Below are 17,750 nucleotides of genomic sequence, written 5' to 3'. Positions count from 1 at the left end.
CGCCACGGAGCTCGCTCCCGCTAGGAGCTCGCTCCCGCCACGGAGCTCGCTCCCGCCACGGAGCTCGCTCCCGCCACGGAGCTCGCTCCCGCTAGGAGCTCGCTCCCGCTAGGAGCTCGCTCCCGCTAGGAGCTCGCTCCCGCCGCGGAGCTCGCTCCCGTTACGGAGCTCGCTCCCGCCGCGGAGCTCGCTCCCGCCACGGCGCTCGCTGACGTCACAAAGCTCTGCCCCCCCCCCAAAACCAAATTTCCATTTTGAAAATAAAACATGCTTCAAATCGCTTTAAACTATTGTCATTGTATTTTATGTGGCGCTGCACTCTGATGTTGTAGGAGAAAACATTAATTAAAAAGTCTATTTAACTAAATAGAACGTGTTGTCTATATTTATTTTAAGTTGCGCATTTCGATGTGACGTCACATTTCTCAACCCCCCCCCTCGTCACAAATGTCTGACCCCCCCCTCCCCAGGTGCGTGATGTCATTTATGGACGGCCCCCATCGCCTTAAAACGCGAACTCGCGCTTGCAAACTGAAACCACGGAACTTTTTTTGTTCGGCAGCGCGATCCTCCGCGAGATGTAATGAGTCGTCCTCGCGCTGTGAGTGTGAGTGAGACAGCATCGTCCCCCACTCCTCCTGATGTCGAGGGTAAATGGGCGAGGTTTAGGCCTGTGACTCATGCAGCTGCAATGGCTGCTTTGTGTACGCGGTCCAGACCTCCCCAGAGACCCTGGCTGACAAAGGAGGTGTTCAGGATTGTTGAGAAAAAGCAACAGGCCCATTCTAATCGTCTACAGCATCCCACGTCAGAGAATGAGGAGGCTTACCGCAGCCTTCGCTCGGAGGTTCGGAGAGACGTGAGGCGCTGCAAGGATGGGTGGTGGTCGCGGGTTGCTGGGAGATGGAGTCTGCCTCAATGGCCCGCGATCACAAATCCCTATTTAACTCCATTAAAAAAGTAACCTACAGCGCCACACCTATTACCATTGTAGAGGTAATCGTCACTCACCACTCTGTGGGCTGGTAGCTTCCCCTTATCGTCAATAGGGGGCGGAAGCGCTATCACGCCGGGGCTAATGTCCATGGCCCAAAAAGGGGCCAAGACAGTAAATATCGTGTTGCCTCATCAGAAGTTTATTCGTCAATTTATACCCACTACACCATCATTAGGGGAACGAAGGGTGATCCAATCTCCGACCCCCAGCGACAGGTTTGCAGATTTGCTGAGCATTTCTGTGAGGTCTTGGGGGAGGGGGAATCCCTCAGCCTGGAAAACATCATGGGACAAAGTGGGGATGACCCTGCTGAGGATGCGGTGCCTCAAATATTGGAGGAAGTCACCCTCTGTGAGTGGCTGGCTGAGGTACCATCCGTTGAGGAAGTACTGAGGGCGATCCAGAGTCCGAGAACAGGAAAGGCACCGAGCAGAGATGATCTCCAAAGCGAAATGCTGAGGGAGGGTTGCGTTTGTGCGCAGACTGCCCTACATGACATCATAACAACAGTCTGGGCCACTGGACGGGTTCTGCAGGATTGGAAGGATGCCCTGGCGGTCCCCCTCTTTAAGAAGGGGGACCGCACAGACTGTAACAACTACAGGGGCATCTAACTCCTCAGTGTGCCGGGAAAGGTCCTGGCAAGGATTATTCCACATCGCCTTGCTAGGTACGCTAAGGAGAGGCTTGCGGAGTCCCAATGCGGTTTCAAGAAAGGGCGGTCCTGCAAAAATGTCATATTTTCTGTTCATCTGCTACAGCAGAGGTGGAGGGAATTCCAACTAGACCTACATCTCTGCTTTATTGACCTGGTTAAGGCCTATGATACCATCAGTAGGCCTGGGCTCTGGGTTGTTCTTCGTGCTTTCAGAGTCCCTGACCCTCTGCTCACACTCATTAAGGACCTTCATGATGGTGAGCAGACCCGAGTAAAACTACATAGCCGGGAGTCAGAGCCATTCCCTGCGACAGGGATGTCCTCTGGCTCCAACATTATTTAACATCTATTTCGACCACATAGTTCGTGAAGCCTTCAGTAGCTGTACCAGAGGAATTTACGTCCGGTACAGATACAATGGGAGGCTGATCGATGCCCAGGTGCGGTCAAGGGATGTCTCCCTATTGGTCAACCACATTATGTATGCCGACGACCTGGTAATTGCTGCTCATTCAGAGGAGGAGTTGGAGGCGCTGCTGCTGAAACTGGAGTGTGCCACTAAGAGGTGGGGCCTTACCATCAGCCCCACCAAAACGAAGCACCTGCCTGGGTATTTTGTGCCATCGGGCACTCTACCCCCACAACTCCTAATCGGTGATGGGGCAGTTGGGGAGAGAGTGGAGAGTTTTCCATACCTGGGCAGTGTGCTCATGATCGGCTCCGGTTTAACAGCAGAGGTCTCACTCCGAATTAGTCGAGCGGCATTATCTTTTCATCGGTTGTGTAACGTTGTGTGGAAGCTGCCTGGTCTGTCGCTCCGCATGAAGCTTCGGTTCTTCTCGGCCACAGTCATTCCCTCCCTTCTCTACGCTTGCAAAACGTGGACCCCCCTAATGCAGCATCTTCACCGGTTAGAAACATTTAGGCTGGCCTGCCGACGATCAATCCTGGGTTTAACCAGGCTGGATTGTGTGAGGAGCTCACAAATCCTCGAAAGATCTGGACAAAGTTCCATCGGTGAGCTCCTCCAGCAGGCAAGGCTGCGTTGGCTGGGCCATGTAGCCCGCATGCCCAATCACCGCATGCCCAAACAGCTTTTGTTTGGCCGGATCGAGGGAGCTAAACGGGCGTGGCACGGACTAGAGAAGAGATGGAGTGATGTGGTACAGGAGGATGTGGAGCTGAGTGGACTTGCCAATGACTGGTACCAGCGATGTCTCTACTGGGCAGTTGGAGGCAGTCGCCCTCCAACAACAACGGAGGGCGGAGGAGCGACGCTCAGAAAAACGAGCGGAGCGTCGGGTGGCTAAAGCTCAGCAGGTTGGCACAGTAGGGGGCACAGGTGGTGCATCAGCCAGTAATCTCAGTCATCTCAGTCAGTCGACCAGTGGCACCTGGGTCTGCCCCGTGACCTCCTGCCAGCCGGCGATCGACACTTCACGTAGCCTCAAGGTGCACATAGCCTGGCATAAGCGTCGTGGTGACGTCACTGCCACTTAGTGGCGCATGGCGGTTGTTGTTTTGAGACAGTAAGAGAGTGTGAGGTCGACTCAGCCTCAGATGAGTACCTGGTGCGGTGTGTCGTAAACATCGCTACTGGGGGAGACAAAGGCCGCCGTGGAGGAGAATCCTAAAATAATAAAAGCTTTTATTATAATAAAAGCTTTGATTATAATATTATGATATTATAATAAAAGCTATACTAAAAGCTTTTTAAATTAAAAATACAAATTTTTTAGAAATAATGTAAGCTTTTATTATAAAAAATGTATTATTTAATTTTTAAATTGGCAGAATCTACACGCCATATTCTTGGTTCTTCAGGTAAAGTCACGTAGATTTGAAAATAAAAATAATTAAATTTAATTTAAAAATATAAATAATAATATTTAAACTAATAAAAGCTTGATTATTTTAAATTTATTATTTGAAATTTTAAAATACAAAAAAATAAAATACAAATAATAAATTGAAAATAATAAAAGCTTTTATTATTTTATAATAAATTGAAAATAAAAGCTTTTATTATTTTCAATTTATTATTTTAATTTTATTAACAGGTCCCTGGAGGGTGGGCTGGTAGGGCAAGTCTCTGCACTGCCTATTGCTGATTTTACACCCAACAGCACGAGATTTCACTTCGTTAAAGTATTGAAAGGGCACGGACGGACACATTAATCTATTGCAGGCTGGTACACTCAGTTTACAACTTGGTTCCTACCAGTATTATGACTTTACCGAAGGAAGCAATAATCTGGCGTGTAGATGCTGCCATCTGCTGGCCACCATTGTTGGGTGTAGATTGTGACTTAAAACTTTCGTGACTTCAGGAATTCATATTCTTGGTTCTTTCGGTAAAGTCACGTCCATACAAAATAAAAAAAAAATATCAAATCAAATAAAAATGTGAAATTTTAAATAATAAAAACAAAAAACCCACATTCATATTCTTGGTTCTTTCGGTAAAGTCACGGAGATAAAAAAAATACAATTTTAAAATAATCGATTGAATAAAAGCTTTTAATATTATTTACGCTTTTGTTATATTCAATTTATTATTTTAATTTTTAAATTGGCAGAATCTACACGCCACGTTGGTGGCCGGCAGGTGGCAACATTTACACGCCGAATTCTTGTTTTTTTCGTTAAAGTCACGTAGATTTTAAAATAAAAATAATATAATTTAATTTAAAAATACAAATAATTTTCTATCTACGTGACTTTACCGAAGGAAGCAATAATATGGCGTGTAGATGCTGCCATCTGGTGGCCAACAACGTTGGCAGGTGGCAGCATCTACACGCCAGATTCTTGGTTCTTTGGGTAAAATATAAATAATAAAGAAAAGTAAAAAAAATCATGATTTAGTATTTTTTCATTTAATTCTATTATTTTCATTTTCAAATCTACGTTACTTTACCGAAAGAACCAAGAATATGGCGTGTAGATTCTGCCAATTTTAAAAAAAATTACAAATTAAAATAATAAATTTAAAATAATAAAAGCTTTCATTATTTTCCATTTATCTTTTGTATTTTTATTTATTTAATTTTATTATTTTTATTTTCAACCTACATGGCTTTACTGAAATAACCAAGAATATGAATCTGGATTTTGATTATTATTTTCAATCTATTTTAATTTTTAAATTGGCAGCATCTACACGCCATATTCTTGGTTCTATCGGTAAAGTCACGTCGATAGAAAATAAAAAAAATTATCAAATCAAATCAAATAAAAAGTGTGAAATGGAAAATAATAAAAGCAAAAACCCACATTCATATTCTTGGTTCTTTCGGTAAAGTCACAGAGATTAAAGAAATGAAACAAAATTTTTATTTTAAAATAATAAATTGAAAATAATAAAAGCTTTTATTATTTTCCATTTATTTTTTTGTATTTTTAAATTGGCAGAATCTACACGCTATATTCTTAGTTCTTTGGGTAAAGTCACGTAGATAGAAAATATAAATAATAACAGAAAAGTTAAAATTTAAATAATATTTTAAAAAATATTTATTTTATTTTATTGTTTCCCTTCTACGTGACTTTACTGAAAGAACCAATAATATGAATCACTGCAGTCACGAAAGCTTTAAATCAAAATATAATAATAACAATTCATGATTTTCGTTTACTTATTTTCTTTTTATTTTCAAATCTACGTGACTTTACCGAAAGAACCAAGATTATGGCGTGTAGATTATGTCAATTTCAAAATTACAAATAAAAGTAATTTTATTATTTACGATTATTTTTTTATTTAATTTATTTCATTATTTTTAAATCTACGTGACTTTACCGAAAGAACCAAGAATATGAATCTGGATTTTTGCTTATTATTTTCAATTTATTATTTTAATTTTTCAATTTGCAGAATCTACACGCCACATTGGTGGCCGGTAGATGGCAGCATCTACACGCCATATTCTTGGTTCATCTTCTTTGGTTCTTTCGGTAAAGTCACGTAGCATGAGAATAAAATAATAAATTGGAAAAATAAAATAACACAATAAAATTCTCACGACGTTTCGGCCACAACACAAGCGGCCTTCATCAGGTGAAGGGACGAGACTGTCTGGAGGACAGCGCTGGAGCGAACAAAGCCAAGCTCAGATCGAGACCTTTAAGCTGTGTGAGAAGGAACAAAGCGCCTTGACAAAGGAATTAGCATTGAATTTAGCATTGAAATGGCTGAGTGATTAGCTTGTGACTGGTCACAGATATGGCTATGTTAAAGTCAAAGCATACACATCCACAGAGGCACCCCTTGACAAAGGAATTAGCATAGAATTTAGCATTGAAATAGCTGAGTGATTAGCTTGTGACTGGTCACAGAAATAGCTATGTTAAAGTCAAAGCATACACATTCACAGAGGCACCTAGTAAAAATCAAACAGGAAAATTTAGCATTGAAATAACTAGGAGAATTTAGCATTGAAATAACTGAGTGATTAGCTTGTGACTGGTCACAGAAATGGATATGTTAAAGTCAAAGCCTACACATCTGAGCTATTAATAGTAACTGGGTCAGTGTCTACTTCAAATATTGTTCAGGCTCTGGAGACTTCCAAAGTTATTCGTGATGTTATACATTTGGTTCGTTTTGAGCATAATCGCGACCTTATATAATTATTACGTGATACACACGCTGAATATACGCACACAAACATCGTGTACACGTGTGCCGTGCCCTCTATTGTCCACATAGACGGCTTGTGCTGACTAGAGAACGATCTTAACGTACAATGTCGTGACATGTATCAGCCCTTTGTCGATCCAGCGTTTTGATAGAGGCCTCCCCCACACCATGTCGTTCGTGGGAGTTGTTTAACCATACTTCACCATGCCGGTCAATGCGGGTTTGGTGAAGTGAGGAGGCCCAGAAACTTGTATTTGCAGATACGAGTTTGCCTGTGCTTGCATCTGCAGAATTACATTCTCACACATCTTCAAGTGTAGTTTAATACTTCTAAAAATGCATTTATTCTTGAGGATTCCATAAAGTACTGTGGTAAAAAGAAAACAACTTGATTTGAATAAATTTCGATTTAAAGCTTTCGTGACTGCAGAGATTCATCTTCTTGGTTCTTTCGGTGAAGTCACATAGAAGGGAAATATTAAAATAAAACATAATAAAATAAAATTCTCACGACGTTTCGGCCACAACACAAGCAGCCGTCCTCAGGTGAAGAAACAGAACTGTCGGAAAGACAGCGCTCCAATGAACACTGCTAAGTTTGGCAGCGTATTTTAAGCTGGGTGGGAGGAGCAGAGCGCCTTGCCAAAAGAGTTTACATATCAACAGAATAATTTAGCATTGAAGTAGCTGTGTTAATGTGAGATATTAGTAGGATGTTAAAGTCAGAAATTAGCATGTAACTGGGAGATTAGCATGATGTTAATGTGAGGAATTAGCATGTAACTGGTCACGGAAGTAGCTATGTTAAAGTCAGAGTTTACATATCAACAGAGGCATTTAGTATATTGACGCTAAAGAACTGCAACTACCCAACTATCATACAACAAACCGATGTGAAAGAACTAAATATAAACTACATCAATTTAATAAATGTACTCAATATATTCTCCACTAAGCTGAGCTACTAACAATAAGTTATTATACATTACACTTCTATGTCGCAAAAAATATTATAATATGCCTCCAAATAATATTTTTATTATAAACTGGCATAGACAGACCACAACACTGAATTATACACTGAGTTACTATACACTACCCTATACGTTAGATTATAATAATATTAGACTTGTAATATTACACTATGTATTATTTTACCAACCCTACTGTATACCACACTGCTGTAGATTCACTATACAATTACGATACTATATATTACCAAATAAATTATATTAAACATTACACTGAGTACTTTGTTGAACAGGGAATGCTTTGAGCTTGTGGGTTGAATCCATCTGTGTGGAGTTGTGTTATTTCCCAATATGCAAGGTGGGGTCTCTCTGGGTTCCACTCACACAAACATCTCAATGCAATGGGACCTTTCTGAAAATGCAGTACTTAGACTCAATGAAGCTTTCCTGGGTAACTAGTTAACATTGTAATATTAGCATGAGAGATAATGACGTTCACTTATAAGTGCCATTAATAGTACTATACTGTACTTTTAATGAAGACTATTTTGCGTAGTTTTTTGTAAAAAAGTGTCCATTCTCAAAACTTTTTGACCGGCCCTCGTACAGAAATTATATTACAATCTTATATGGAGATTGCCAGTCAGAGTGTTGTGAATAGTGGAGTGAACGTGTGGTGCCATCATTATATTGTTGGTGTGTATATACAGAAAGGCCTATTGGGTGGGTAACATTAGGTAATTGGAGGTAGTTAGTCATTGTTGTTTAGAAACAAAATATTAATTGGGTGGATAAGAGGGTAAAATCGTACATGATAGGAACTGCAATTTTGTGGAGTTCTGGTATAATGAGTTGTAGTATATATGAATCTTATGTCACCTTAAGTATGCCTTTGTGAGTACACTCGTGACACGGGTGTCATGTGCGTGACCTTTGTCTTTTGTTTCAGATGTGCGAGAGCAACTCCGCTGCGAGTCATGGTGGTGCTGGGAGAATTGCCTTCACCATCGATGGCACTTCACCAGCACCCGTCTCAACCCCACCTCAATCCGGTAGAGTTACAAGAGCGAAAAAACTTATCTCTTGTGACGTCTGTGGGAAAAAAATTCCAACTGGCATGGTGCCTAGAAGCCCACGTAAGAACGCATAAGGAGACCCGTGAGCAATGGTGCGGCATATGTGGACAAAGGTTTAATCAGCCAGGAAAATTAAAAGGCACATGAAGACCCATGAAAAGGATTATATGATAAAGGGTGCACCAGGTTTGGTGAATAACGGCAGTTTTGCCAATGCGGTGTTGAATCCACCATCGCCCTATGAGATGTGCTCAGTCTGCGGATTTTTAAGTCCTATTGAAATCCTGAAAACTCATGAAAGTCTTCACGCACAGTTCTTGTTCAGACCGAAGCCTGAACATGATTACACTTCGACAAAAGATAGCGGCGTTAAGATAAATGACATGAAATCCAAATTTCTTGAATGCTTTGGCCTAGTTCCACGTCAAGAAACTGCTTCACCAGTCAGTGAGAATAAACCATACGCTGCTCTCGATCCTATTACGAGCATGAAAGTGTTGATGACCTTGCAGCAGAATAAGAAGGAAAAGCGAAGTAGACCTAAGTCCATTAAAAGAAAGAAGACCACCACCAGTGTCACCAATTGCAGCAGTAGCAACAGCCAGAATTCGGACATCAAGAGGATGGACTGCACGGAAGCAGGAGGCTGCGTGGAGCAGAGCATCCCCAAGGTGGATGAACCCAACCTGGCACCTTTAGGTACGTCCTAGTAATGCACACACTACATTTCATTTGGATGTAATTCATAATTTCACAAATTAGTTAATGTACGCATATGTTGACCATATCTGTATGCCTGCGCTGAGGAGTCTAGAGATCTGATGTGGTGCTGCTCGGATGTTGGGTTAAACCGTGAAACTCTGGGTTTTCTGTCACCGAACCACGATTAAACTGGCTTCTCATTGATGGTCTTATCCAGTTACCAAACACTTCTTCCAGCAAACACTTGAACCTACAGCCCCAGAGCCCACTTGGACTCTTTGATGAATACCTCGAGATGGGTACAATGAGCTCAGAGGATCACACTACGGAGTCAACGCGTTTTACTTTATTATAAAAAAAACACACACAATTGGGTATCATTTGACTATATAGGCACGTGTGTACGGCCCCTGTGTATCTGTCGGACATTGTTGTGGGAGGGAAATTACCCACACTTCGGGTTGTTGAAGGCAGGGAGCACAGATGTAAGAGCTTAGATGTACAATACAACAATGTAATTTGCTGCACTGTCCTCTGCTGCTCACAACCCCACAATAACTATTGCATGGTCACCCATCCAACCAATTTTCAGGCTCAGCTCTCCTTAACTTCTGGGATCTGATTAAATCTGACGCATACTGGGTGATTTGGCCATAGGCACCAATCTATGGATATACTGTAACACAATTGTCTTTGAGCATGCGCGTATGTGCATATGTACGGAGTTAAGTTTTAGAAACAATAGGAGCACATATTTGCTCCTCTTGTCTGCTAACCAATGCAGCTACATTGGTCAGCTTGGATTGACGGTTTTCCCCCTTACTATTTATTTAAAACTCTTGTGCATCATGTCCACTGTGGTTAACTGCTGTGATTTGTTGGCATTTCAGCCACAGTGCATATGCCTAAAAATGTGTGGTACGGTTAATGGAGTCCTCAATACAGGATGTGATCTAGTTATTATAGCCACCTAGTGGTGGAAAATGGTGCAAAAGAAACCCAGGTGAACCAGAGCTGAACATTAAAGATGGTAGTGGCTGGTCGCATGTCAGTGGCCAATGTAATGGACACGATAATTTTGTGAACAAATGACACGAAAATGTGACCATATTTTGGGGTCTCCTTTGACTAAAACACATTCAATGCATTGAAAACATGTTTTGTTTGCTTAAAGTAATCACAACATAACAGCATTAAGAGTGTATGTCTATATCCTGTTTCACTCATTATCCTATCCTTGCCCCCCTACCCATTCTCAAAATATACCCCAGTTATCCAATTCGGGTTTGTCACTCTCTTCGTGGCATCATTTCCACTTGCGCCATTGCTCGCACTGCTCAACAACATCATCGAAGTGCGGGTCGACGCGTGGAAGCTCGTAACAAAGATGAGGAGGCCTGTGGTTTCACGAGCAAGAGGAATTGGAGCCTGGGCCGACATTCTGAGTATCGTTGCCACCCTCTCTGTAATCACCAATGTAAGTCGCCAGATTGTCCGCTCGCTTTCTCGCTCAATATCCCATCTTATGAGTGACATAACATGTCATGTTAGCCGTGTGGGTTCTTTTTACCATACTTCACCATTCTGGTCCTGGCAGGTTTGAGAAGAGGTGTAGTGGGGGACCAGGAGCGGTTCGGGTATCACTCGTCACTGATGTTAGTCGTAGCTGGAAGTCAATTGCATGTGTGCTGAATTCAAAGTGCAGTGCACGAATCACTGCACCACCGCTCCTATCCACTCTCTCCCAAAATCGCAAAAGGTAAAGCCTTGCCATTGCTTGCTCATGTCACTGCTGGCAGAAGGGCCTCAACTAAAGGTAGCTCTAGAGAACCCCTCTACACGGTATTTGGCCTACTCTTCCATGATGACCAGACATGTTGTAAGATGTGGAATTACCTGCGCTAAAACAGTGATGAACCCATTTATATTGCTAATTGGACAGAGGTGGGGGAGATTTAAGAAAATGATCCATTGCTTCAACTGTTGTGTCAGGAGAATGAACTGACGACTGCCAGATTGCAAGTCCTTATATGGTAACCATTTCACTCTGGCAGCAACCCCCCAAATTGTATTTGTGAAAATTAATGTAATTGCCAAGGTAAGATGTTCAGAAGCCTTGGTCAAATCATTGCATGCTAAGTGACCGCTATCGCTGTGCCTCCGTATGCTAATTCCACAGTCATGCATCTTGGCATTCACAACGGACATCATCCCACGCCTGGTGTATTATTATGGATACTCAGCAGAGTATGGCACAGGTTCGCCTACAATGCATGGGTACACGGAGGACAGCTTTTCAATTTTCAAGATCAGCAACTTCAAGGAGCAAAATTATCCCAACATCCTGCCAGCCTGGTTTGATCCGGCAATCCACACAACCTGCAGGTTTGTGCCATTCAGTGTCATGCCCAGCTATCGGGGGTGCCGTCCCTGCGAATGTGATGCACTGATGTCTGGGTGTGGCGTCCTCCTGGCTCCGCCCCTTCCTGATTATGCTCGTTTTCTTCCTCTTTTCACTCCGTGACTTTCCTTTTAAGACCCACACTTCCCCTAGGCCCCACCTCTGTTTATGCCCTGCCCCTTACCGTGGACACAGGGTTTGGCTTAGTTGGGTAGTAAGGGGTTGTGGTAGGGTTGGGGGAAGAGTGTGCATGGTGGGTGGGGACAGTAAAGGGGGTGGGGGGGGGAATTGGAGGGGGGGAGCAGTGGGTACGGGTGGGATGGCTTCACAACCAAAGTCCCACTTAGAGAAATATAATAATAGATTGATATAAATTCTAGCTCATTGTTACCCTGCTAAAGAGTAATGTTATTTATTTATCTATCGATCCACGACTGCTTAATTGAGTCTCAAGATCCCTTTTCAGGAAGACCGTGCATTGGGATTCCAGTTTAAGGTGGTCTTATGCATGTGGGATGCAATAACAGGTCCTGGAGAACCCATGATAATGAAATGAAGCTTTAAGGTCCACACAGACATGAAACCACTTGCTCTACAGCCATCTTCTGGTCACCTCACAGCACAGTTAGTTAGGAAATTGATGCGATCTACCAACCCTTTTCTGTAACGTTTTTGAATTGCTGGCATACACAACTATAATCAATATAACCATATTGATCGATATTTAATATAACCTTACTTGACTATGACCAAATCACCACGAATACAGCTAATCTTAGATTCCGGAAGTCAAGCAGGCTTGAGCCTTGTTCGTGCTTAGATTGATGAACACCATGCACAATGCAGGTGCAGTAGGCGACTTTGGAGCTAGGTTGTCAGCAGTGGGTAGATCAGAAAAATTAATAGTTGTGCTATATTGTTCTCCCATTATCTGTACTCCCTACCTTCACCAACCTGGTACGGACCAGCGTGAACCATGGTCAATAGAGCCCCCACAAGCTGCACGTTGTGGGAAGGCCCTCTTTCAGAAGCGGATTTTTTAAAGGGCTGTGAACGCATATACCGTTTGTGCACAACCATACTTGTTCAATTTAGCGCCAACTCTACTTTCGAGGCACTTTGCTCAATATAGTCCATGCGTGCTTGTGGTTGTATGTGTGTAGGTATCCAGGTCATTGCTACCCGCCGGATCATCCCCAAGCCTACTCCGTCACCAAGCAGTACTGGAAAGTACTGACGGCAAAGCTGGCCTTCGTCATTGCCATGCAGGTACACATCAACATGCACACACACACACATTCATAAACCCATTGAAAGATAAAGGTACAGCCCTCCAATTACTTGCTCATGTCACTGATGGCAAAAGGGCTCCTGCTATAGGGAGCTCAAGAGAGACCCTTAAGATGTATTTGAACTGCTCTTCCACACTGGACAGACGTCTTGGGAAGAGCTGGGAGTTCCCGCACTGAACAGCACCAAACTCAGCCGACCAATTGACTGGATGTATTCCACTTACACTGCTTGGTGGATAGAGGCAGTGGAATGTAAAAAAAAACCTTTCACCGTTGTTTACACTCCCACGATCAAAGATCAATTCACACCCGTGACCTCTGGATTGCAAGTCTAGTGTGCAAAGCCTTACACTACTGCACCATCGTATAGACTCATCTGTGAGCAGTTGTTAAGGTCAGCAGAGCAAACCGTGATCATTGTCAATGGGTCATTACAGATAATGCCAGTAATGCTATTACACCTCACAATTGCACAGTATTTCTGAGATCACAAATAATAGTGGTAATACAATATTCACTTTCATCATGCAGCAGACGATTCATGTTGTTGATGCAATTTGTCACACGTAAGCATGTGTGCGTGTGGGAAGGGGAGCGGCTGCGTAGTTGTTTGTGAACTGCGCTACCAATCCTGTGTGACCGGAGTACTATTTCTGGCCACAGCCAACAACAGTGGAAAATATTAGAACCAGTGTTGAGCTTCCCTTAAGTTGATTCTGTCTTAAAATGAGTACTTGATGAAGTGTGTGAAAATCATCACTGGCGAGATAAAGGTGCACACCACCCCCACAGGCACTGTGCCACCCTTCATAGATGCACTTGTCTCAGTCTGTGAAAGGCTACACAGGGAATCTTTGTAGTGGTGACATGGCCGAGTGTAAGTGTTTGCTGATTGTTGCGGTAATTTGCGGCTGCCCAGGTGAATACTGTGGGTGCATTAACTGCACATCATAAATGTTGCCTGCTGCATAGTGAACGTAAAAAACCCATTAAGTAATTCAAAAAAAGTGTCTCGGTATAATTTGCCAAATGTTCAAAAATTACTCAAATGACTTAATTTAATTGGGAAAAACGACGTAACAATATAATATCCCTGGGCTTCAGGTCCCCGGAATAGTTGACCTGAGATGTAAAGCACTTTAAGATGCTGCCATATTATATTTAGTAAGCACCCTTTACATGCAAATCCTGAAACTGAAAATCCTTTACCTGTGTGTGGACGTGTGCAGCACGTGGTGTTACTCACGAAGGCCTGCATTGCATACATCATCCCGGACACGCCATCCCATGTGCGCGCCTGCAGGCGCCGCGAGCGCTTCGTCGTACAGACGATTCTGCAGCAGGCAGAGCTGGGCCGTCTCCGTAACACCCTCCTCACCGATGCCCCCAGCTCACCGCCATCTCCTCAATTCCACGTTGAGGATGAGCAGGCAGAGATGGGCCTGCTTCGCTGCTCGCTGCATAAGGAGTCTCCTGGCGTATTGCACCCACCCCAGCCGTGCCACATGGAGAATGAGCAGGCAGAGAAGACTGGTGACGACTCACTGCTGAAGGGATCCGAGGAGGAATCAAGCAACGAGGATTCGTCAACTGTCTTCTACAGCGTATAAATCTACTCTGGCTTTTAAAGGAGGCTGCTATCCTAACTCTGTTTGCACGTGGACAAGGACATTGCAGTCGAGGACTATCTGTATATATATATTAATAAATACGTTTATGATTTAACATGTCTCAATCATCTCATGTCTGTTCATACGAATCACGATGTGAATGAGGAAAACTAGAAATTATTGTTATTTTGTATATATTTTAAATGTTGGTTTAACATGTAGGCTTTCGCGCCCAATATCATCCATAGAGGTGTTTTTTGGATTAGATCGCATACATATATAAACGTGTCGTTAAAACCCGCCACCACTCGACACAGCCAACTAGTAAGGGTTGTCACGGAAACAGAACAAGCCAATTCGTCACTGGTACTTTGGAGAGCCAAGCCACAACATTTACAATTGGAGTACGACGTTTTGCCAGTAATTACAACTAGCTTCATCAGGCGACAGCCAGATTTGTGGCACTCTCGCGCAAAGTGGGGGGGGGAGATTACCGAGTCAACGTACATTATGCATGTGCATTATGAGAGCCCTTTGATCTTGTCCTTCCTGTCTATTGTGTATTAAAATAGCCGTACCAATGGTAATCCCTATTGAAGTATGCTGCCCTTTATAGGCATGCATTTAAATAATGTATTATTTGTTGGCACCCGTGTTCAGCAGTAGCAGAACACACGTGCCAACAAGGACACTCAGTTGATTCTAATGTTGAAGTTCTGTGCAAAACTAGCTACTACTGCCCAAGAATAATTCGAGAATCTATCGAAATTGGAAGAAAAATTTACAGTTCGGATAGCTACCGCCTTTGTGCTGTGTGGAAGCGACTCATCAAATAGTACATTAGATGAAACTCCGAGTACCCACTCAGGAGGTATAGTGGTAAAACAGTGGAGGAAAAAAAAGCATTTTTTTTATTTGCCCTTGTTGAATGATAGAGTCGATACACACAGCAAGCGAGATTAAGAAAGCGCATCGGAAGAAATACCGGAGGAGAGAGAGAAGACAATTGCTTGCTGCAGAAGGAAAGGCATTCCTACCGAGGGAGACAAGTTGACAAAGATTTTGATCATGGGAACCGGTGGCGTGGCTCGATCTTCCCTATGTGCGCAACACGCTACCGAAGGAAAACAGAAAATCCTATTCAAAGGCTAAAATAAGCTCCATTTTTTGTATAAGAGCCCGATAAACAATAACCCCATCCATAGACTGAGGAAGAAAGGGAAGAGCCTGAACAAAGGGGAGGAGATTACGACGGAGATAGGTTGGAGGTGGAGAGAAGGGGAGAGGGGAGGCCGTAAAGGCAGCTGCACATTCAAGGAAAGCGGTGTAGAAAGAGTTGAACGGGGACATGGAGACAGCAGAGACAAGGGTGGAGAAAGAGGAAGAGAGGATCTTTCAGTGCTCGCTACAGGAAACCCACAAAACTGAATTTCCTAAACTCGTGTCGCCTCCGTGACAGCAGCACCACGAACGCCACAGACTCACGCTCCCCAAATCGACAATACCATCTCCATTGCCGACCAGCCACGAGATGGTTGCTCTCAACACCTCGGTCGTGGTGTAAGCAGCAAAAGACTTCCGGCTGGTGAGCATCCGGCCATTACGAGGGTTGGAAAGAAACTGAAGCACGGGGCGACTCCCACAACCTTCGGGTATTTCCAAACTGGATGACGTCTTGGGATGAAGCTAGAAGTAAGCCAAATCTGCACTCAATAAATGGGACAAAGATTCCAGAGAAGCCTCCAGAAATGTCACAGGAGGCTCGGGTGTGAGAAACCAGACTCCATGTGGGGTCCTCCAGACCTTTGCCCTCCAGTTCATCAACATTTGTAAAAGCAGGACGTCTCAAAGGTACGTAGCATGGGTGAGGTACGAGGTTGAGAACCACGTTCCGAGATTAGGCGCTTTGACAGGTTGGGGTCCGAGTAAACTTTTAATGGAGCTCACCCTACGACATTACAGATAGAAGGATAGTGTGCCGGCACAATCCGGACACCCTGCTACACCGAAACAATCTGCTGCATCAAACTCCCTGGTACAGCTAAACACTGGCACGATTGCGCTCAAATACACACAAACTCTCGCTCGGCCAGTTGGTACACAGGTTGTCAGTTGTGGGGGATGCGGGCCCCCGGCTCCCCCCCTGGGGGAGGGCTGATCTCGAGAGGGCTGCGGGCTCCGGACTCCTCGCTCGAGTGAGAGCAGCCGCTACTCGACTCCTCGCTCGCGGTGAGAGGGCTGCCGCTCTCCGGCTACTCTCCTCACGGCGCAGCCCCTCGGGTCCGCGGGTCCTGTTTGTGGGGCATAGCTCGGGGCTGGCACGTGGCTGCCTGGAATCAATCCGTCGCTTCTCAGCCACTCAAACGCGACGTCTCCGCTCACACAACCCCGCGCACCACTCACACGAACTAAACGGGGGGTCAGGGGTCAGAGGGCAATGACGTCCTTCGCACACGCGTTGCCGCCGATGCCGGGCAATGGAGATTGTTTAAAGGGCTGCGGGGCGAGGATTTGGAGTCGGTTTTAGAGCGACACACCAATCGCACGCGCGGGACGGGGGGGTCGGGGGTTAGAGGGCAGGGACGTCACTCATACACGCATAGCCGATTGGGGGGCTGTATGGGAGGTTATTTAAAGGGCTGTGGGGGCGGATATTCGGGATTGGTGTTAGCCCGCAGTCACGAAAGCTTTAAATCGAAATTTATGTTAAGTGTAATGTGTTGGTGTTAATAAATAGTGTTGCCTCCCAAGAAGTTGTGTGCGCCTATCTCAGCCCATTACATATAAGTGTAGATGTGATTATGTAATTCTTGTGTTCATACAAGTGTAGTGACACAGCGCTGACTGCTGTCCAGCAGCGGCAACTGCAGTGGAAAGTTTGCGCACACGCCATTGAGCATATATACGGGTGTGCCGGCCGGGCAGAGGAATTGGGGCAAGGGTCATGGAAGACCTCATAGGGAAGCCTCTGGAACCCTCTGGTCGGTTCGAGAAGGGAGGCGTGGATAGGGCAGAGCCAAGCCGCACCGAGTAGAATATAGAATATAATATAAGCAGCGGAGAGCGACAGCTCCGGGCTGCCGGTTCTGGGAGTGGACTCGTCTCGACGTCGCTGTCGTTGCCACCGCATTCGCCCAATCATTGCGTGGCCAGACAGTCGTTGGCCTTCTCGGTCGACGCCGTCGGTGCAACACGGACAGGGTCGTGTCTAGGCCGGGCTCTATGGCAACGTGGTCGAGAGAGTGAGGCCGGAGTTGGTGTGAACAAGATAATAAAGAGACGATGTCTCCTGCAACTACCTCGTCTCCGACAGTGTGTGCGACACACACCACACGTCGGAAGGAGAACACTTCACAAGTATAAATGCTGCCTGTGTCAGTCGAGTCACATTTGCTCTAATT

At 44.4% G+C, this 17,750-nt stretch overlaps 1 long non-coding RNA gene across 1 annotated transcript in view; it reads left to right on the top strand.

Annotated features, from left to right (window-relative positions):
* Window positions 1–17,750, top strand: part of LOC142924803 (uncharacterized) — a 331,170-nt gene that overhangs the window by 163,106 nt on the left and 150,314 nt on the right. The window lies entirely within an intron of this gene.

This window comes from Petromyzon marinus, chromosome 17 (genome assembly GCF_048934315.1).
Source record: "Petromyzon marinus isolate PM22_M1 ecotype Great Lakes invasive population chromosome 17, UKy_Petmar_22M1.pri1.0, whole genome shotgun sequence".
NCBI lineage: Eukaryota > Metazoa > Chordata > Hyperoartia > Petromyzontiformes > Petromyzontidae > Petromyzon > Petromyzon marinus.
This window is presented reverse-complemented; position numbering and strand designations above follow the sequence as displayed.